The 24,031-nt window shown below is 36.3% G+C and overlaps 1 protein-coding gene across 4 annotated transcripts in view; it reads left to right on the top strand.

Moving 5' to 3' along the window:
- The window catches only part of KLF12 (KLF transcription factor 12), a 469,330-nt gene that overhangs the window by 104,214 nt on the left and 341,085 nt on the right, over window positions 1–24,031 (top strand). The window contains exon 2 of one of the 4 annotated variants that reach the window (XM_017889440.1): window positions 10,666–10,766. The exons of 2 other annotated variants lie outside the window; for them this stretch is intronic. The gene's annotated coding sequence lies outside the window, so the exon portion shown is untranslated. Of the gene's footprint in view, window positions 1–10,665; window positions 10,767–16,807; window positions 16,849–24,031 lie in introns of those variants that run through there. One more of the 4 variants, XM_017889442.1, reaches the window with a different exon arrangement.

Here is a 24,031-nt window from a genome sequence, read left to right as displayed (position 1 = left end):
ACACATACACAGAAACATACACGTACACACGTTAAATTCCATTTTCCCACTGGGGCCTGTTACATGTTTGTAGGGAAGTTAGAATGTTTTATACTTGTCTTAGTTTTGTTACTCCTGTGTTAGCATAGAACGGCCTTAGATCAAGCTATTATGAGTTATCTTTGTCCTCTATCCCCATACCCATATTTACTCATCAATAAACATATTCCTTTGAAGCATTTGAATGCATTAATTTCTTAGGTTTGAAACATTTAATCTGTCGAAGGATTACAGTCTTTATTTTCCTCTGACCAAGAGTGGGACACTTATGCAAGCTTCAGCAGTGCTAGACCCTTACTTCATTCAGCCTTTTAAATTTACAGAATTAATGAAAATATAGTATCTCATGAATGGAATCTCTGTTTAACCTCGTGGAGAGGTTTTTCAGTCTGTCCGATCTTATTTATCATGCGTGGAAGCATATTAATATTGGAATAATCTTGTGAAAGATCCCAATTAAACTTTGCTACTTTCTTCAATCCTTGATTCCTGTTTTCCTAGGTTTCTTCCTACTTTGCTGTGTTTCCTGGGATATTGAGGTACTAGAAAGCTTCCTGCCCATAGAGATTCACTGTGCTGTCTCAGTTAATTGTGCCTCAGTTAGTGCTTTTTTCATATTCATTTAAAAGCTTTATGAGTTCCTATTCTCTGAAGCATAGATTTTATCTGTTTGATTGAATGACACATTGCAAATATTTAATATTTCATATTTCATATTTATGAAGACCTGCTGAATTATTTTATTACCCTTTTGGACATACTTATCGTATCTGTCTTAATTGATGTTAAGACTCTGCAATCCATTAAGTCATTGAGTCAATTCACACTCAGACTGTACCTGGGATTCTTATAGTCCTAACTCCAGTGATTTTCAACACAGCTCAATCAAGGCAGACACTCTTCTGGTTTTGCCTCTAAAAAGAAGCTGAAAAGCGATCTTTGGGACACTCTGACCTTTTAATGTCTTTGTTATGGTAAAAATGTGGAGTGTTACCTGGCAGGGTGAAATGCTACCAGGTCAGATACATTTTCAAGATTGGGTCCTTAAGCTGAATACACTTGTGACCTTATCTATTCAGAATTAGCCAGTAGCCAGTAGATAACCTCAATTTTTTTTTTTTTTTTTTTTTTTTTTTTTTTTTTGAGGTGGAGTCTCGCTTTGTCACCCAGGCTGGAGTGCAGTGGCACTATCTCAGCTCACTGCAACATCCACCTCCTGGGTCCAAGTGATTCTCCTGCCTCAGCTTCCTGAGTAGCTGGGATTACAGGTGCCCGCCACTGTGCCCAGCTAACTTTTGTATTTTTAGTAAAGATGAGATTTTACCATGTTGGGCAGGCTAGTCTTGTACTCCTGACCTAAAGTGATCCACCCACCTCGGCCTCCTGAAGTGCTGGGATTAGAGGTGTGAGCCACCACACCCAACCGATGACCTCCTTCATATTGAAGTTATGACTAAACTATACATTACAGAAAATGTTAATAGCAAACACTTGTATAGCACTTACTTAGCATTTACATGTTTTAGATGTTTATATGAATTATGATCATTTTGTAGATGAAATTAAGGAGCAGGGTATTTATATAGCTTGCATACCTTTACACAATAATGTAGTATAGGAAATACTAGATCAAAGCATTCTGACTCAGGAGATTGCTGTGAAAACTTTGCTATTCTGCCCTGAGTTTTTTTTTTTCTGTTTTGAAGGGGTGTGTGTGTGTGTGTGTATGTGTGTGTGTGTGCACGCATGTAAATCAGCGATCTGGGGAATTGCATAGCTATGTCTTTGATTTTTAATTTCTCTTTCATTAAGTTGAGCTGTGGATGCTGGTGATTTTGATAATGAGTTTTAAGAAGGAAGAGTTGCTGCAGCAAATTGAACTCTTAAAAGCCCCTATCCTCCCACTCATCAAAATTTTAGCTCTACTTACACAGTGCTTGAATTTGAGAATAAGTCAGCATCTTAACATGAATGTTGGAAGCCAGTTTCATTTGATAAATATTTATTAATCACATCCTGTGAGCACTGTCTTATCTGAAGGACAGTAATCACAAAAAGACAAACTCATCCTTGAGCTGTGTGGGACAATGCCTGTCTTTTGTTATATAAATATCTACATGAGAAAGTATGCTACAGGGCACATGAATGGTGCAAAATATTGTGGGAATTCAGAGATGGTAGATAATATGGGCATGCTTTTTCTGAAGAAGTTGCTTTAAAGCTAGGATGTGAAGGAGGTGGGATTTCTGTGAGATATTTGAAGTGAAAGGAGTGATACGAGCAGATAGCTAAGGAGGAAAGATGTGTATAAGTAGGCTAGTGTCATATCAGCTAAGATATGTTTGTGGGGAGAAAGAATTTTGGAGATGTTATTTGGGGTTGTGTTGTGGGTTTTACTTAATGTCACCCTTGACAATTGTTGTGGCAATGCAAATGGACAAGAAGGGATCAGTTTGAGAGGTTTTCTTAGATAGAACTTGTAGGACTTGACAACTAATAGAATGGGAAAGGTCTGGGTGAAGGAGGGGTCAGGGATGATGTCAGGCTTTTAAGTTGAGCTTTGGAGAGGGCAGATGGAAATCAGAAAAGCTGGTTTTCATTCTGACCTGCTTTGCAGAGGCAAGGATTATTGTGAGAGTTGTTATGAACATTTTTGACTTGCTCAGCTTCGGGAATACTGTTTTGTATGACTGTATTATATGTAGGGTGTGTATTTAAGGAGAGGGGATGACTCCCTAAAGGAATCATGGAGAAAATGCCTGTTAACAGCTTTGCTGTGTAATGCATTCATTGTGTCTAAGTGAGTTTTTACAAGAACCTTTTAGTCAGTCTCAAGTTGTTTGAAAATGGAAAAGGTGAGAATTTGTAGGCATTCTGACGTTGGCACTGAGTTTCTTATACTGGAAGTCTTTTTTGTTCCTGAAACTGTTCTTGATACAATGGAGGCTTCCCAGGTCTTCTGGAATCCCAGTGTCCCAGGCCAGGGCTGCAGATGGCCAGTGCATCCACTAGGGGTGTCAGGCTTCAGGAGTGGTGCCTGGTCTGCATAGCACAGTACCTTATTCCATAGACAAGCAGTATGAACACACTTTTTCTCTTCCTCATAGATGCCCTCCTTGATGGCATGAATCCTGTCTGTGACTGTTGAATCCCTAGCACCTAGCATTATGCCTGATACACATTAGACTAAAAAAAAATTAATGAATCGATAATGCATTCTTCTTGTAGTCTGTGGCTATCACATCTGTCCTGTTTATTAGTAACCCTGTGATATACAGATTTTGAACTAACAGATAAGTTTTGAGAGTTAATGCAATGGACATTTATTAGGGAAAATTTGAAGAAATAATCCTATATATGTGATTTACCATTTATATATTTTAATACATTAAACCCGCAGTTGAATGCTTTCATTTAGATTGTCTACTTAACACCACACTTGGTCTTTGACATCCATGAATTGGTGTTCAAGCAAGCCATACTTTTTACATTGACAGCCGTAAGGCACTATTTTATACTGAATTTTGAGCAATAGCCATGTGTGAAAATTGAGGCATGACAGGATAGTGTTATGTGTCAGACAACAGTTTAGTGGAGTCAGCATTACCATCTTTGCATCTGTCATCTTGAACCAGCACTCATCCAAGCTGAGGCTAAAGATGTATGAATAATTTCCATCTTTATACTAATTGTATTACATTTTTGAAATCTAACATCAGTATTTCACCCCCCCACCCCATTTCCAGAAGTACAATCCATTTTGTAATAAATCTTTAAGGCCAAAGCACAATAATAATCATTACATAAAAATTATTTTATAATTTCTTATAGAGTTATGTTTTTCTTTTTAGCTTTTAAACTTTTTATTTTTTATTTCTTTTGAGATGGCGTCTCGCTGTGTTGCTTAGGCTGGAGTATAGTGGTGTGATCACAGCTCACTTGCTTCTCATTCTCCCTGGCTCAAGCAATCCCTCCACCTCAACTTCCCAAATAGCTGGGACTACAGGCATGTGCCACCGTGCCTGGCTATTTTTTCTTTTGGTAGAGATGGAGTCTTGCTGTGTTGCTCAGGCTGGTCTCAAATTGAACTCAAGCACTCCTCCTGCCTCAGCGTCTCAAAGTACTAAGCTTACATGTAACAGCCACTGTGCCCAGCTGAGAATTACATTGTTTTAATGTAGCATTTTTCAGATATAATGTTAAGATAGGGAACCCAAAGATCTGATTAGACCAATTTGGCAGAGAGACTAATAAATTAAAATACTAGGATACTGTTAATTGAAATTAATCAGAAGCAGAGGGAAAAAATGCTTAAATAAAATACCATATTAATTTAAAATGAATTAAAAATGAAATTATCTGCTTTTACAAAACCTTTCTAGTAACACACATATTGTGCAAAGTGAATCCATAGCTGTATTTAAAAAAATAGTAATGGCTGCCCTACCAGGTTAACTTTTTTTACTAGTTATAGATGTTCAAATTCTAATAGCGTAAAGCATTTTTTTTTCTTTCCTGGGGTGTTATCGTCCCTTAGTTTTACATGTTTTAAACTAAGCTGTAAATTTAGCTTGAACAATTTTAATAACATTCCCAAAGATGTATCTCAAAAGGAATTTAGAAGAAATTCTGAGCTTTTGAAGCCAAACCCAACCCCTTTCTTACAAAAGCAGTCAACGTACTTTAACTGAACATTTCTTTGCCCTGAAGTTAGAAATGACTTCAGCAAAAATTTCTCCACAGGGTTGATATTTTAATGATGGGAACTTTAGGTTAGTATGACCATTTTATACTAGTCATTTATAATCATTTGTGAATGGAATGGTGATTGACAAATACATTTGCTTTAATGTGAAGCTGGACTATAATATATATGGATCAACTTCAGGTGTTCGTGTCTGTCTTTTCTCCATGTGGAGTATGATTGTACCTTCTCTTCCCTCCTGCACTGGTTTTTGTCTTGGATGACCAGGCTGTGAGTTCTTCAAGATGAAAGATCATGTCATGTTGTGTCTGTAGCCCCAGCATGTAGAGCAATGCCAGGTAGCAGTATGTGGTTAATAAATGTTGATTGAATGAATACATGATTGACTGAATGTATGTATGTCTAGCAAACAGTGTTTGCAACTGACAGCCTTTTTGAAAAAATTATTTTGAATAGTTATAAGTTCACAGGAATTCCCCCTTCCATCCCTCAGATACAGGAGATTCCTTATCTCCTCCCTACCAGTTTTCCCCACTGGTAGCATCTTACATGACATAATACAGTGGCAAAACTAAGAAATTGACATTGGTATAATCCACAGATCTTCTTCAGAATCACTGACTTTACATGCACTCATTTGTGTGTACTTTGTATCAGTTCTATGCAGTTTTATCACATGTATTGATTTGCATAGCTACCACCAGAATCAAGATAACAGATTTTGTGTATGTGGGGTTCCATGCCCACAAAGCTTCATTGTGCTACTGTTTTGTAGCTAACCCTGACACCTCATAACAGGATTTTAATCGTCCTGACCTTGTGCTTTACATTAGCTTCTGCATTAACTATGCACAAAGAACTATGAGATGTTTCTGTTCATTAAGAGACAGCAGCAGTGATTGTATCTGTATCCATTCCCCAGTCCAGAGATCGTCCCGCATTCATGATCAGTTTACACGTTTTCTGTTTAAAAAAAATATCTTAAAGTTGGCTTCCCTAGAGTAATGAATTGTCAACATTATCATAATGGGAGTCCACTCCTATTAATCAGAACTTAGAGACCACATGTTGTGTTCATTATCCAGAAAATGTATCAAGTTGCAAAACTTAAGCAGAATGCTAAAAATTGGGATCCACAGTATTAATGAGCTAAATATTGACAACTGCATCTTAGAAAATGTTTCTGTGAGCAAAAAAAATTGCAGGCTTATAGGCAATGAATTGGAGTGTTCAGCAGGGTTTAATTGATGGCTGTGGATGTCTTCTGCATAATTGAGGTTGTAAAGATGGATGCATGTGGTAGGCGTGGGGGGTCTAAATGCGTGAGTGTGTATTGTAAGGGAATCCGTCCCTTCCAACATACTGCAGGCTGGGTTGCAGATACAGTGATCCATGTTTATGTAAGCAAGGTGGAAACTTCTGATATAGAAGGGAAAAAGCAGGTGCTTATGGATGTTTTTCTTTCAGGAAATAGTTCACATTTTCAAGAAATTTTTTTTTTTTTTTTTTTTGAGACAGAGTCTCGCTCTGTCGTCTAGGCTGGAGTGCAGTGGTGTGATCTCGGCTCACTGCAACCTCCGCCTCCCAGGTTCAAGCAGTTCTCTGCCTCAGCCTCCTGAGTAGCTGGGATTACAGGTGCCCACCACCATGCCTGGCTAATTTGTTTATTTTTAGTAGAGATGGGGTTTCACCATCTTGGCCAGGCTGGTCTTGAACTCCTGACCTCGTGATCCACTTGCCTCGGCCTCCCAAAGTGCTGGGATTATGGGCGTGAGCCACTGCTCCCAGCCCGAAAGAAAATCTTTTACGCTCATGTCACCAAGATAAAAACAGACAACATGGTCAAGTTTACACTTGGTTTATAAATTTGTCAAAATGAGAGCTGTCTTGTTGGCATAAAACAGAAGGCACTTTTTCTACATCCTCTTCCCTGTCTTATTCTTTCACATTTCATTGTGCTGGAAGATCAGGTTAATGGAAGTTCCTTGGGAATTTCATCACCCTCTTCTGCTGACTTCTTTTTCTACCCTGCCTCCTGTCCCACCACAGGGATATGCAAAGTGAATGTTAGGGCAGAAGCCAACAAGAAAAACCTGTTTTGCAAAGAAAAGCCTCCAGGCCACACTCCCCTGTCATCTGGATAGAAAAATCTTGCCACATCCTCAGGTTGAAAAACCTTGGGAACGCTGTGTTCCTGCTGGTGGCGTTCATGTATTTGTGTGTGCACTGTGCGGGGATCTGGGAGCCTGTGGGTGGGCGTGGGGACAATGAGTCTGGGTGAGTGTCAGGCAAGGCCTTTAAAAATAGCTTGTTTTTCATTTTTTGGTACATAGCCTCCCTGTTTCAGTTTATTAGCAATCAATTTTTAACTCTTATATTAGGTACCGTGGGAAGTTAGAAAAGTCTTTCTTTGAAGAACTAAGAGTCTCTTCAGAGGATTTATCTACAAGTGGGAGAAAAGGAGATTTACCTGAAATGCAAAATAGGCCATGGAATATTTAAGTATGGAGAGGATACATTGTTAAAAGTATGAAAGTGGTCTGAGGAAAATCTGTGAAGACTTAGAGAGTGTATAGTGTCAGATGGTTCACAAGGAGCTGATGAATGCTGGGCCTTGCAGATAGGAGCGTATAGGAGCATTTTGAGGCAGGAGCTAGGGATGTGGCTGTAGCTGGCTGGTTAATGAGTGCACTGGACCAGTCAGACATCCTGGATTCAAGTCCTTCTACCAATAGACCTGCTAATTTAAGGTGAGGTTCTTCCCTGACTCTAAACTCCCCTGTCGCATTAAAGTTATGAATAATAAATAAAATGTTTATAAAAAAGTAAAAAAGCTTTCTAAATTGCAAAATCCTGTACAGATTTGAATTGTTACTCTCAGATTACGAGTCTTAGAAATCAAAGTTTTAAAAATTTGTGTCCAATTTAAAACTGAAGAGCGTCTGAAAAGATGCTGATACCCACTTTTAAGGATATGAAATGACAGCAGATCATTTTAGGATGAAAAATTAATTCCCCTTTCAACCCATCAGAAATGAATTTTTAGAATGATTATGATTCTCTTCAGCTGTTCTAAAATTTTGTGAGGGAAAGATTAGTTCTAAAGAACTGGGTAGTACCAGCTTTTTGTTTGGCCTCATTCATACATCACATTTAAAAACAAACAAATGAGAACAAAACAAAAAAATGTACTATGAGTTTTTCTTCCTCCTTTCTTTTGAGACGTATTTATTGAGCACCTGTTTAGATGCCAGCTCCTGCAATGGGGATAAAAAATAATCATCATTCCTGCAGTGGTGCAGATAACCACATTAATACAAATACAGTCAACCCTCTGTTTCCAAGGGTTTCTCATCCACAAATTCCACCAACCAAAATTGAAAATATTAAAAAAAAAAGACAACATAAATTTAAAAATACAGTACAACAACTGTGTATATAGCATTTGCATTGTATTAGGTATTATATGTAATGTAGAGATGATTTAAAGTATATGGGAGGATATGCATAGGTTATATGCAAATACTACATACTACTGTTTTACATAATGGACTCAAGCATCTTTGGATTTTGGTTCATGGTGGGAGTCCTAGAACCAATACCTGCAACGACTGAGGGGTGACTGTATATATGTATCACTTCCGCCTGAGAGTTGCTGTTGAATAAAGGGAAAAATTCTAGGCTAGCATATAACAGGAAACTGGTGAGGCTGTGTTCCCTTGAGGAAGTAATATTTGACTACAGATGTGAGGTAAGCTATGGGATAAAAAGGCCTGGAAAGAGAACAGAGGTATATGGATTGGGATAAAATTAATTGCTAAAAATAGTGACAGTTATTAAGCCAGTGTATATGATGGGCCTTTTTATAGTGTTCTACCTTGGAAGCTTAGACAAATCCTCTTCTGTAGCATCTTAATACAGCAGTTTGCCTAGGCATTATGCTTTGTCCAACCTGAGATATTTTCAGAAATAATGCTCTGAGATTTCAGATGTATCTCCCTAATGCTTTGCTTCATAAAACCCGAATCAGAGTAATAGACAAAAGGTACTAAAATAAGATTTAAGTGAATATTTTTGTAAATCTGGAATAAAGAAGAACTTTCTAGAGAGTGACTCCTAATCCAGAAATTGTAAGTTGGAATTTGACTACTTCTAACACTTTTATAATAAAAGTTTTGTCAATTTAAATGGCAAACTATAAAGTGGTAGAAACCATTTAAAATATATATGACAGTGAAAATATTTTTCACGAAGAAACTTCTTAAATTAAGGCACCAAGTGCCCAATATATAGATGAGAAAATATTTGAACTGGGATTTCACAAGAGAATGCATAAATGGGCCAGGCGTGGTGGCTCACACCTGTAATCCCAGCACTTTGGGAGGCCAAGGTGGTTGGATGACCTGAGGTCAGGAGTTCGAGACCAGCCTGGCCAACATGACAAAACCCCGTCTCTACTAAAAAAAAAAATACAAAAAATTAGCCAGGCATGATGATGGGTGCCTGTAATCTCAGCTACTTGGGAGGCTGAGGCAGGAGAATTGCTTGAACCCAGGAGGCAGAGGTTGCAGTGAGCTGAGATCCCACCATTGCACTAAAGCCTGGGTGATAGAGCGAGACTCTGTCTCAAAAAAAAAAAGAATGTGTAAATGACCAGTAAACAAATGAGTTGAAGTTTGAAGTTTAATGTCAGTGGTTGTCCAAGAAATATAAATTAAAACAGTACCTTTTTTTTTTTTTTTTTTGCTTTCAGGTTGGGCAAGATTAAAATGATGGCCATATGGAAGAAACTGTAATAACTATACATACATGTGCACTGATGAAACGTGTGAATGCATACTTTCTGCATGCATAAACATTTATAATGTGATTACCCTATGACCCAGAAATTTTACTTCTAGGAATGTATTCCAAAAATGTAATTATGAGTATGTGTAAAGATTTAGCTACAATTGTGCTCATCAGATTATTATAATTAAAAGTTGTGAAGCAATCAAAATGTGTAATAGGGAGATAGTTACATAAATATGGCACATTGATAGAAGGAACACTAAGCTGCCATTCAAAACAAAGGCTTTTTGAATTCTTTGCTATGGACGTTTGTCCATGAAATATTGTTAAGTAATCTAGGAAGTAGATTACAAAATAGCATTTATGTTAAGGATATATAGTAACATGTTGAACACTTGTGTGTTAGATACTAGACTAAATGCTTTGTGTTGATTATCTTATTTAATTATAACATTACTCTGAGATATAAACATATCTCATTTAATTAAACAATTATAATTGTTTAATTATAACATGATTAGCCCTATCTTATAGATCAGTTAACAGAAATAATGGGGGGCTAAATAACTCCAGGTCACACCAGTTGGAAGTGTGGAACCAGGTTTTAAGGATCAGCTTCAGAATTTTTACATTTGTGTATGTGCATGTATAATAAAAGGGCATACACCAAATAGAGTAACAGTATATACTGTTGGCTGTAGAACGTCAAGGGATTTTAACTTTCTTATTTATACTTTTTGCAGAGTCTGAGAGTTTTAGCCTGTGCTTTTCTTAAGAGGAAATAAAAGCAAAGGTGTTTTATTTCTTAATGTTTTATTATATAGGAAGGGCAGGCAGCACTAGTTTTAATTTGTATACAGTACATGTCATGTTTTATTTCAAGAGGAAAAGATGGAGAAAAATGAATAGTTAGCATATTTAATTGGCATTTTTAAATAACACCCATGGGGCATTATTAGTAAATTTGTAAGTGATGTTTGTGGAGGTAGCTGTTAGGGTAGATACAAAGAAATGGAATTATAAAGAATAAAAGTAATTGAACATTAAACACATATTTCTGTTTAAAATTTTAAATACATTTTGGAAAATTAAAATATTAGTGTAAAGGTAATTTTCTTTTTATTGATCAGCCATCAAGTATTTACTGAATACCAAGCATTGCCAGCAGCAAAGAAGAAGTATAAGATGCAGAATTAATGATGTAGTTGTGGATACAAAACTTCAGGAAGAGGTAATCTGTATTTAAGATAGTTATATGATCAGTTGATAAATTACAAAGTTCAGATGAATATATAGAGATAGGCCTGGGTCATGAGAATGGGGTTGTATATAAGATGGGTAAAGTTGAATAATACTCATGTGTCATAGAGAAGATACATGGAGAAAGCAAGTGTTGAGTTGACACTGAACGCTGGGTGGGTAGTGAATGAAAGTAGAACACGTTCTGCAGGCAAAATAGCCTGAGCAAGTAGCAGACACAAGAATGAGCAGCTTGGAAATGTGCAGTTCAGTAAGGTTTTGGGTGGTTTTCCTGAAGATACAGGAATTAAAGTAAGGTGAGACCAGATTGTGGAGAGCTTCCACTGTGAAGCATTTATGTGGGTGCATAAATATATGTAGATGCACTTATCTAGATACAAATAAGAAAGTATTTGAAGGCCTACAAGGCTTAGTTATTGTATTGGTTTACTACAAGTTCTTCAGTTTCTATTAGAAATGTTAAGGAGAGTCCTCTGATCAAGTCTGTGCCTAACAGACTTGATCCTAAGCTCCTACTACATATCATAGGTTTTATTTTCACTTTTCAAACTGTATTTTTATAGTGCACCAACAGCATTCCATGGATTTTATGTGAAAATGATGAACTTGATTAGTGTGAGCAGGCCTCTGCACGCTTGTGAACAAAGTTCTTAGTTAAGAAACTCTGCCTTGGATGGGGCTTTGGACATCGTGTAGTCTAGCTTCCCACCTCAGTGAATTATTCTCCTATAATAATTCCCAAAGGAGATTATTCCTGTTTACCTAAAATAATTAATAGAGGAAGATGAAGACCTAATTAGTTGCTTAGTCCAACATTTAGAGTAGCCTATTTCATCTTTGAAATACATATTTCAAATGAATGAAAATTGAGAAGCATTTTTTTTTTTCAGATTTGTACTTGTTGGAAAAGTAGTTTTTTTTTCAGATATGTACTTGTTGGAAAAGAATCACGTGGAACACTAAATCATGAGTTAATTTAATCTTTCAAGTAACTTTGTCTTTTAATCTATGCCACATGGAATATCTATCATGATATTAACTATTTTAGTTATTTGAGTTTTATAATGTACTCCTTATAGATGGAAGAAGGCGGTATGTTAAGGGTACATACAAAAAAAAAAATTCTGGTTTGGTAAAAGATTACATCTCTTTAATAGTAAGGATTTAAATCACGTCTTTTTAAAATCTGAAGTAGTGCCCTACCTAAGAGCTAAGTTATTACCAGTAACATACACCTCCTCTAAATAAAATAAAAGAGACATAATGATAATTTCTCATAAACCTAGAGTTAAGATTTATCTAGTTCTGTGTACCCGAGATTACCCCCTTGTCAAACTGATATTATCTACTTGACTCAACATGTAGCATATTGTTGGTAGAACTGGTAATTCAGAACAAAGCAGAAGACACAGTCTGTTTGTTGAGTGGAAATCTAATTTACAAAGCCATCCAAACACAAGAAATTGCAGGAATGAATTTTAAATCACATATCAAGTCAATAGTATTGCTAAAGGAGACTTAGTCAAGGAAGACATTACGGAGAATTTCCAAATTTCCAAAGAGCAAAAGGATGGGTCTTGGTGGTCCAAGGAAGGTTTCCTAGAAGAAATGGCAAATGACCGAGTCTGTGAATCCATTGAATCTTGGATTGTTTATGTAGTCTTTGTAGTTTGAGATATAGGACAGTGCCTTGTGCATATTTGTATTTTAAAAATATATAGTGCCTTGTAGGTATTATAAAGAGTAGGAAGTAGACTTTAATAATCTTCAGTATAGTGCAGCCATTCAAAATTCAGTTTAGGATTAGAGAGATTATAGCTTGAGTCTTAGTTTAACCACTTGCTTCTACGTCTGATATTAGTCAAGATCTTTATCTTTTAAGTTATAATTTCTTCATGGCAAGGTGGTACATCAAAAGTCAAAATTTGTGATGAGATAAATCTTGTGAAGTATTTAGCATGATGCTACCTTAAATGTCACCCTGAAATGAAACAGGAACATGGCAGAATGCTACTTTTGTGGCTTGCATTAACATATAAATGCGTCCTTTATTGTTTGCTATAGGCTTCTAAGAAGTGATACTAATTGGCTTAAATATTATCTGTGCCATATAATTATTTTCTTTTGGATGGGGGCCAAAATGAGAGAGAGCGTGGGAGGAAAGGACAGGAAGGTTTTGTTCTGAAACAGTAGAGGTGTTCAGACATCTTCATCTAGCTGTTTAGAAATTTAATTAAGATCCATCTTAAGGTAGGGTGAAATAGCCTCTTTTCTAATGAAAGAAGTTGACATCTAATGACCATACATTGGCAGGAATAGACACAGAGTCTGAATCAGGGATAGAGAAGGAGAGGCAATAATGTGTAACATTGGGCAGAGTCTGTCTGCTCCCGCTCTGCTCTGCTCTAACAGCTTCTTTCCTGACTGTTCCTTTGCGTTATCCCAAAGAGGTAGTTTCTCTATTGTCAGTGGGCTGTATTTCTGGTAATCTTCTCATTTGTTTTCTTGTAGTGAGTCCTGGCTACCATACTGGCTAAAACAAAATATGCTCCAACTCCATTCCCATCCATGACTTTTATTTTAGCCTGGAGGTTCAAATCTCTAAGGACATTTTGACTTTTATGTTTGGCTATCAGTGTTCTCAGATAATTCAAAACGAATAGTCACTTAAAACGTTTTTTAATGCGCTATAAAATGACCTACTGTGGAGCTTTATGGAGGAAATTCACATATACTCATAAGAAAATACAGAACTTTAAATAATTTAGAGGCATCTGTGGAGTGAATCAGGCTCTGCCTGTGGCCGCAGCTCTCCTTTGTTTCCATACTTCTTCACTTCAGCTGCCTTGTGCCTGACTCTGGATGTGCGCCTAAAACTATAGCCCAGAGGTAAGATTTGATAAACAGTGTTCCTAGGAGATTAAGTTATGAAACTTAACTCATAGGGAAACAAACATTTGATTTAGGAAGGGCGCTAATTGCCTAGGAGGTTCTTAGGTGTTATTTATGCTAGAAAGCAAAGTCCTTTCTAGGGCCCAGACTTGTCCTGATTATAGAATGAGACTTGTTGAGAAATACCTGGGAACAAACTGTAAGAGTGATACTAGGTACCCTGAATGCCTAAACCCATTAATAGGGTCCCTCTATACTTACCTTAGAAATCACTGGTGACTTGGACACTACAGAGAACAGTAAAGATTTATGTGATCCAGTGTATTCTACCAAATTATTCTGGTGTAGTTAAGTCTGACTTAAATAGAAATGTGACCAGATAACATGCCTGTATCAATTTTATGATCTTAAAGATAAAATTTTAATTTAGTTGGAAGTATTTAATGGAAAACGTTGAAAATTAAGTAGTTGGCCAATCATGGTGAAATTTTCTTGACATATAATTTAACAAATCCTCTATTTCAACAACAGATAAAAAAACAACTGAGGAAAAGCAAATCTAGAGCATTTATATGAAGAAATAGAAATAAAAGTGCTGGTTTTATATGGTTTATAAAAGTTTTTTCCCTTTCTTTTTGAAGACTGGTATTTGGAAATGGTAGGCAATAGAGGATCAGGACTCGGTTGGTCTTAGTCCCACTGCTTATTGTTGGTTAGATATCCTCGGTGTAATCTTTTGGGCAAGTTATGTTTTTGACTTGAGATTTACTCTCCTCATTTATAAAATAGTTATCAAAATTACCTACTTCGGAATGTGGTAGTGAGAATTATGTAAAAGAGAACTGTGTAAAACATCTGGCAGGGCATCTGGAAGTTAGTACTCATTGGTAAATATTAAGTATTAATAGTGATAATTGCAAACTTTTTTATATCATATGTTTTTACTGCTATTTCTCTAGAGCTTTTTAATTGGTCATATAATATATGCCCCTTAAAAAAATTGAAAATTCTTTCTCTTTTTCTTATATTAATTTAAACTTATAAAATGATGTGATTCCCTTGTCTTCCTTCTCTTACACATTGTAACTCTCTGCAGCACCCAGATGCATCGTAACATCTTATTAACGTAAACATTTTAAAACTTGAAGCATTTTCCACGTAAGAACCATGTTTCTTGTATTTATCACAGTAAGAGAACTTCTGGATACCACCTTACTAATCCTTATAGTCTTTCAATAAGTATTGCCATTTGGAATCTGTATTAATGTTAAAAAATATTGGGAATTATATGTATATATATTGTAGCTATAAGTACTTAGGAAAATGTTATGAAATTATGACGGTAATACAAATTAAGATAAGAAATATTTCTAGTGAAACCAGCACATTTACTTGATAGAAGTTTTTGTATACTTTACTAATTCTTCTGCATATGCAGGTCATTTTAATTTAATATTGCTAAATTCTTTTTTCCATTTTTTGTAAACGTACTTTATAATAGCAGCATGCTAGTCCATTACAGTTTTCAGCCATCATTAAAATCAGCTGTTTCCTTGTGATAAATTATTTCCAGTTTTTAGATTATAAATAGTGTTTCCATGTACTTTTATACTTATAATTTTCCTTTTGTTGTTGTTGTAGGATTAATCTAGGAATTTTATCACTGGGTCAAAGACTGTCAACGTGCTTTTGACTCTTGAAACTAAAGTGCCTTTCAAAGGAGTTCTGATAGTTGGTATTGCCAGAGGCAACATATGAATAAGGTCTTTCCTGCCACTTTCTAGCAATGGATATAATGGCTGTTAAATTGGCCAATTCAATCAACGTTAAGTGATAATCTCATTTTTTTTCTTCTTTCTTTACAAGGGACAGAAATAATTGTTGACATACTGTTTTAGATTAAAGTGGGTAATTGTGTTGAAATAATTTGGAATTGATAGTAATTGTAATAAAGCACACGTTGTTGAAACTAAATTAAAAAGACTCTTTAATGCGTCTTGTTGACCTTTTATGTGAAGAATGTGTATGGTCGCAATTGAAAGTATTATGAGAAAATTTTAAAGTTTTTGAAGTAAAAAAGAAAAAACAGGTCAAAAAACTTTAAAATATATTTCCAGCTTATAGATTCAATTGCTGATTTCTTAATGTACCATCTACGTTAAACTCTTAACTATCTGAAGCCTAAGTCACTACATGTAGAATTAGAAACCACTGTTTTGGTTTTAAGGGTATTTAAAATAGCCTTAGCGGAAGCTAGCTTCATTTTTACTGGTAAAGCCTAACTGAGTTTTACTATTAAAGCTGACTATACTCTGTCTTCCTCCTTAGCTTGCTTTTACCTCATTTATAGAACACACCCTAGTATTTTAGAAACAATTACATATCTCACTCATACCTCCCCTCTCCCCCCACCCCAAGACAAAATGCAGGCATGTTGAATGAACAGACATAGCAAAGTGGGGGGGATTTCCTTGAGCTGTAGAATTAGATGATGAAAAAAGGGAGCGAGGGGGAAGTGTGAGAACTACGGAGAAAAGAAGACAGAGAAGAAGACATGGAGATATGAGAAAAGTAGATTTACATTTTGAGTTCTCATTGCTGTCGCATTTCTTCACAAATTCTCTGGCAAGCTGTAAGACAGGCTGTTTTTTAAGGTTTATTGATAAGCAATTGATTCGTATTTTAGGTCAAACTAATTCTGCATCTCTTTCCCATTGTTCTTTTGTGCTTCTTTATTCTACTCTATTTTTAAGAGCAGTACTGTCTAACTTGCTGGCTCTTTCTGCTCTACTGTTGCTCCAGCCCTGCAGCTTCCCCACCGTGTGAATTTGCACTTCAGTGGCACCGTTTCCTGTTAGAAACCAAAGGCAGGCCCCTGACTTTTCTAGGTGGTGATTCACACAGGAAAGGACCTGAAAAGTTGTACCAGGGCACCTGATTAACTGTGGGACTAGCTGATAGACTTAAAGCGCAAATGGGGCTCTGGAATCTTTTCCGTACCTTTTGGTCTCCTGTGGGTCTGAGGTAGAGTGGTCAAAAAATTTAAAGATTGACGTAAGTAGATTCTAGAACACAAATTACAGAAGGTTGGAATTGATGTTGTTCAGATTACCCTGGATAGAAATCAAGGTGAATGATATTGATATTTGAGTCCAAATCAGGTATTTGTTTTTTTTTTTTTAACTGTAGTAAAATACATGTAACAGAAATGTACGGTTTTAACCCTTTTTAAAACATTATATATTGTCATGTAACTGTATCTAACGTGGAAATATGTGCATGCATATGTAACTTACAAAGATGAAAACTGTTCCTTCATTATTTTGTAATAGAAGAACCTTAAAATCACTGTTGTAATTTTCTTTTAGGTTGTGAAATGCAACTTAAAATTTTATTAACCATTTTAAATGTATAATACAAAGTGATGTTTTTTCACTATATAAGTTGATCTTTATATAAATGAATTACATACAGTTCTATTAGAGAAGGATGAAACTAAAAAAAGGTTGATTTGCAGATATTTCACTTTTTTGGAATTAAAATAACTGATTGTTTTCTTCTCCCATCCTTCTATGTTTTTCTACACATGTATTTTGGTACTAGAAGTATTGCTAAGTTTTAAACCTAGTTTTCCTCCAAAACAAAGGTTTTGTTTTGGTTTTTTTTTTCAAAATCTTGTGAATTTTTTCATGGAATGAATTTGCAATCCATGTGCAATCGATCTTTATAATAAAAATGTGAAACTGACATTTCACAATGTATCCATAATTGGCATAAATTATGATGATTAATAAGGTCAAGTTTGTGAGTTACGGTACCCAAAACTCAACTGTTTTACTTGGGAAATCTTAGCAAATTGAAATTATTTAATTGTTTGCATTTTACCAAATAATGTTTTCAGCCTGTTACGGGGACTCGAGAGAAGTGGTTATCTGACAGTTGTCAAGTTGGAGGAAGTTAAGATGTCTTTATATCTAGGTGGGCTCATCATTTAGCTATATCTGCAGTCATTTGGTAATGTCATCCAATCAGGCAAATGTGTTTCATTTTCTTTATTGATCAATATAATCTACATTATATTTATGACAGTGACTATTTGTTTATAAAAAGGCAGTATATAAACTTGGACAGTTCTGAATTCCCTTAGGTACCTCTCTTGCTCAGTACATGTTAGTAAATGATGATTGTGTCCTAGATAAGCCTATACGATGGAGTTCCAGAACTCTTGCATCTGTTTAGACTACTCACTGATTTTATCTTTTTTTTTTTGTTTAACTCTGCACAAACCAAAATGTCCATCATGTGTAACTCACTAATGTTAGCAACCCACTTGTAGCAAAACTAAGAACCTTAAAATGACCTTGAAGCTATAGCAGTAGTGAGCATCAGATATATTCAGACACTTCATCTGAGTCGAGTGTCTCAGAGAGGCTTAGCAGCAGAGGCTTCTCTTGGAAAACAGAAGTATTGGGAAGCAATGACATTTGTATAAAGGCACTTCCTTTTGCCACCTTTGTTTTTTTTTTTTTTTTTTTTAAGAATTATGATTTAATCTTACTGCTGTTATTAAACTGCTTTAAGCTGCTTTCCAAGTATCACAGCCAAACTGAAGGATTTATTTCCTTGCTTGCACTTTGAAACATAGCTGTGAAACAAAGTAAGCAAAGGCAAGTGATAGAGATACAGCCCCTTTGCATTTTCAGTTTATTTGCATTTGTTCATGGCTTCTAAGACACTTTGAATTTCCAAAGGAGTTTGCTTGCTTTAAACTCTGTCATATATACATTGTTACCTGAATGAGTCTGTAAGAGATCAAAGTACCTGTCAGCTTTTAGTAAATAGAAGAGATTTTTTTTTCTCTCTGAGTTGGTTATAAAGGGAGATTCCATTGCCTTATGTATGTTGAGAACTTAACATAGGAAAATAGTGGGTTGTTAAAGTTTGAAAAGTTTCAGGGAAGAGGTGGGTGGTTTCTGTAGAGTATCAAATATTTGAAGTATATTAAATCTGTTAGATTACTTGGAGTTTCTCCTAATTTCCTATGTTTTATAGAGATCTTTTCCCCCTCAAGTGCATGTGCATATATAGAAACAAAATTTGGCTTCAACAAATGATGTTGCCTCTCTCTCTTAAAGTAATATTTAAATGAATAATACAGGCTCATTAGTACTGTCAGTTATTTTATAGGATACTTGAAGCTGAAGAAGACACAAATATCAGAGGGCCTAATTTTTACCTATGGAATCATTATTTTGGTCAAAAATATTTTCACTCCATGTGTTCATTGTGTGTGCATGCCTAGGCCCTCTCTTGGCAGTGGTCCAGCTGATTGCTGCTGTTACTGTTAAGGACTCTTAGTGTATCAAAAATAAGTTTTTTTGAGCATGACAGAATGATGCATATACTCATTATTTAAATTGGAAACAAAAGTTCTGTACTAACTATATAGTGAGTACAATCAAATACATAAACCATTAGATGGGCAACTAAGCTGGTAAGCCATGGAGCATTTACTATTTTGTTGGATGTTTGTTAGAGCATGAAGTTGGAATTTAGAATGTATTTTCTCCTGAAATACAGTTGATGATTATGTATCTGTCTGTGAGGTGTGGTTAATTCCACAGAGCTTATCTCCTCTACAGTGTCCTCCAAATTAGAATATGGTACTGCCATTATGTGGTAACACTGTATATGACAGTGTATCTATTGGAAAATGTTTGAGTTTTCATATGAATTTTTAGGGGCATTGCTGTAGTTCTGACAGCATAAATATGGATTTGAAAGTTACAAGCCTTACACAACTTGATATTTTAGAGGCTAGGAGTTGCAGTGGGGCTCCAGTGCATTGGTGGTGATAAAACTGTTAGGGGTTGGAATCTCTTTGCACTTTGATCTCTTAGGAACTGTCTTAATCCTAGCTGTATTTCACATGCCCTTTTTCTTCAAGATTGCCAGAAACTTGTTTAATCTGCTACCTCTCCACAATGAACAACTGATGCTCTGGCCATAGTAGCTGTCAGCTCCCTTTTCTGCTAGATTGGGTTAGTGTCCCCATAAAATTCATGTCCTTTTTGGGACCTCAGAACTTGACCTTATTTGGAATTAGAGTTGTTGCCAATGTAACGAATTAAGATGAGGTCATCCTAGAGTAGAGTGGCCTTTAATCCAATATGGCTGTGTCCTTCTAAGAAGACACACACATAGGGAGAGCACCATGTCACAGAGGCAGAGACTAGAGTGATATATTTATAGACCAAGGAATACCAGCGATTATTGGAAACACCAGAAACTCAGCGAAAGGCATGGAACAGATTCTGCTCTACAGCCTTCAGAGAGAACGTGGCCCTACCAACACCTTGATTTTGGAATTTCAGCCTCTGTAACTGTGAGAGAGTAGATTTCTGTTTTTAAAAGCCACCTGGTATGTGCTGCTTCCTTACTGCAGCCCTAGGGAACTAATACACCTGCCAATAAATAGAGAAGAACACAGTCTTTGAGTTTCTCCCCTGTAAGTCTGTTTCTTAGCAAACATGTAAGTAATTTTTAAGGTTCTCTAAAATTCTCAGAAACAAAACTGAGCATCTGTAGGTGAAGAACATTCGTTTTCAACCATCACTTCAGTTTGGCATTTTGTGGGAAAGCTATTCTATACTGGGATCCCATCCCCAGAGATTCTAATCTGGTGGATGAAGGGTAGGGCCTGAGCATCTGTATGTTTTAAAGCTTCCCAAGGGAATCTGGGAATATGCAGCTAGAGCAGAGAATCACTAGTGCAGAGGGAAGAGTAAGAACTAGCTAGGTGCACGTTAGAATCAGCTTGTTGGCTTCTGAAACTTACTAATGCCTGAGCCCCAACACCAGAGGTAAGGGAGGCAGCTTGCCTTTGGTTAGGGATGCAGAGGGATCGAGGAGAGTTTTGAAGCTCCCAGTGAATTTTTTTTTTTTCCCACAATGGATGGATGGATGACAAAACTTCTTCTGTATTGTATTCTTTCTTCTTCATAATTCAAGGCCTCCCGGACATCTTCAAAGGACGTGGCCAATGAGTTATATGTGAGTTGAATGTGTTGGGGGGGTTGGAGTGGTCCCTGGGTGGCTGCAGGTGGGGTGGGAGGGGTCTTCTTTTTTTTTTTTTTTTTTGATTTACCCTTTTCCCTCCTATTTTCTGTACCATTGCCTGTTCTGTGGGAAAACCTGTCTTGGGTCCACATGAAGGAAATGAGGATGAAAGTGTAGGGTTGCAAAAGTATAGATATGAAGGGATACCCAGTGACCGGAACAAAATTTGAAAAATGCCATGTGGCAGAAGTGGGAGACAAAGGTACTGTGACCACTGGTGGCTGTTTCATTGTGTATAATCCATTGTGCCTATACAGAGGGGACTTAATGTGTGTGTATAGACATACATAAAGGTAATTTTTGTGCAGGACATAAAAATGTCTATAATTATGTTCTTTTTTTCTGAAATTCTGTTTGCAGTGAATGTTGCCCCGTGTTATGTGATGATTTCCAAGAAGCTCCTATTTCTCCATCTTGCAGTCTCTCTTGTACTTTGTAACTAGTCATTTGGGTTGTGCCTATGGTGTTATTGATTAAGAGATATTTTATTAATACCTCTGATGCTGCCCTAGTGACTAATATCTAGTATTGTTGCCATTTCTTTCATAATGACAGTATATTTAGAATATCTAAGACACAAAAACATCAGATTTAAAGCAGGTCTTTTACATGTAGATGACTTGGAATGAAAGCCGCCTTCATCCTGCGCTCATTTCCTTGCTTTGTCCACATGCTTTACTACCTTTCTGATGACCATCACTGTGTTTAGAGACCACATTAGGGAGACCTCATCATTGGTGAAATTCTTTAAGATTGGTTCTGAGATCTGTGCTTGATGGCAGTTCTTAAAAGTGCTCATAGTCATAGCTATCTGAAGTTCTTGTGTATCTACTGATAAACACTCTTGCTTTATTTAATTTGCATATCAATCCTTTGAGTTAGATTATAGCACCTCTATTTTCTTGATAGGAGACTATCAGTGAGATTTGTCCTTTGGAACTAACCAGTGGCATACTAGCAAGCTCTTATATGTAGCGTTTGCTGACTTCCTTGATGTAAATACACAGACTATGATGGATTTCAAGCTACTGAAGTGTAGTCATGGGGTTGTAAAGAGATGCGTTCAGTCAGCTCTCCCATGCCTGTACTAGCCAGATGGAACCCTCCTCTGGTTCTATTATGTTATGCTGCCAAACTTTCCCACTTTTACCTGGCCCCCCCTCCCACAGTGGTCATTTTATAGAATCCCCTGTGTCACAAAGGAACATCATGTCCTGTTTGTAGCCCCTTCTACTGAAAGTTTCTCAACAACGTGGAAGTACAATCAACTGTCAACTTCCAGGACCCTTACTGCCCTAGACTAACATGGAATTAATGGAACAGGATTTACTATAGTAAGGCATCTTTTGTTTTTTCTTGATGAGAAAAGTGTGGGTAATGCTATTGAGTCAAATGTCTGATCATTCCTGATGTGAGTAGCAATTTTTTGAACTTATTAATAACACATCAAACTGATTTTTCTCATGACACTAATCATTCTTTTTTGATTTAATTCAAAATGCTTTTTTCTTTCCACATCTCCTTTTTTATTGGCGTGGTCTTTAGGTGAAACCACCTTTTCACCGTCTTTATGTGAAACCACCTTTTCTCCAAGATAGGATTTGCTTTTGGCACAGCTGTGTAGTAGCAGACATGGAAGGGGTCTGGATGTTGATGGTGATGGAAAACCATGAGACTTGTCAGTCCTTTTTCCAAAATTGTGAATGAAGTGGTCAGCAGTAGTACCTCTTTCCCACTCCATATTTTTATGGATAAGTCTAAACAATTATTTCCTTGCCCTTCTCTATTTCCACCTGATTGTAAATCTCAGAAAACATGTGTCTTGGGTTCATTTTTCCTGATCCTGGCTATAACACTGACTTCCTTAAAAATCAGAGCGCATTCCAAATCATCGCCTTTTGTCAAACTTCCTATTCATGCTAAGACCTTGAGTGAGTTGTGTTAGGCATCATTAATGTACTGCTGCCATCTTTGTAGAATTTGCCGTGTAGTGATTAGGTTACCCGTTTTCTTTCTTTGGCACTGCTATGATAGGCTGAGGAGGAGAGTTGAGAGAGCTTGATTCTATCCTTGGCAGGTACTGCTTGCTTTTTCTAAGATGCTTTGCTTATATGGGAGTTGCTTTCATTTACGAGCACTGTGTAATTGGAAAAAAACCAAATGTTATTAAACAATTTCTGAAATTGCTTTTTGAAGTATATGTTGCATGAAAAGATATGTTAGTGAATATAGGTATGAGACATATAAAGTCTTTTTTATAACCAAATTCCATGTGGAAATGATCTCGTTTTAAGGCAGACTGGATTTTTCTTCTTTTCTTTCCCAGCTTGTCAAACACCTTTAAGACATGGCCACAGGCCATGGGATTTCAGTCCCCACACAACATAATGTCATTTTATATTTGATCCCTAAAGATTTTGAAATTGTTAAGATTTTATGACTGCCTGACACTTATATTTAATGTCCAGGCCATGACCCTGAGCGTTGAGAGCATGTGATCACAGGGACCATGGACTTGAGTTTATTTTACTGTTATAGAGGTTCCTGAAAGAAAAGACCAGGGGGCTTCAATGTAGTTTGGAGTCTGCACAATTTATTTTGCTTTTGCTGAGGAAATAAAGGAGCACATTTTATTTTCTTAAAATGTTAAAATTGGAAACATTTTCTACAAGAAAAGATATTTCCGGGAAAAGGAGAAATTGTATTTTAGTCTAATTACAAGAGATGTAATGTTATATTGATCTGCTTCCTACTTTTATTTAAACATATGATGCTAGAATTTTGAATGCAAGGGACTTGTAAGTTGAAAAGACCTATTATGAGTAAGCTTCTTGACAGAGAAATCTGATTTTCAGAATGAACAGCATAAATGGAAACTGCTTTCTCTGTGATAATTCTATAATTTTGTATTGATTTATAATGAATATACTTATCCAAAGAGAGTTACAGTGAAATGGAATTACATTCAATTACTTAAACTCTTTTCAGTTTGAAGTTGTCATATGGATAGTTAATAGTATGGGAGTAGAAATACAATTTTGTAATGAAAGTTTGAGCATTAATCCTCTTTGGTAAAACCACGTAAAAACTTAGAACTTCAGTAGACAAGACCAGTCCTAATTTCTGCATATTTGTATTTGACACGTAATAAGTTACCATTTTGATTTATTTACATATATATGTCAGTAAATATTCCTAAAATAAGACTTAGTTTGCCTCAATTGT

The sequence above is a fragment of the Rhinopithecus bieti genome, unplaced genomic scaffold, assembly GCF_001698545.2.
Source record: "Rhinopithecus bieti isolate Rb0 unplaced genomic scaffold, ASM169854v2 scaffold_17962, whole genome shotgun sequence".
NCBI classification, from domain to species: Eukaryota; Metazoa; Chordata; class Mammalia; order Primates; family Cercopithecidae; genus Rhinopithecus; species Rhinopithecus bieti.
Note: the sequence above shows the minus strand (reverse complement) of the source record. Positions and strands in the feature narration are given on the sequence as shown.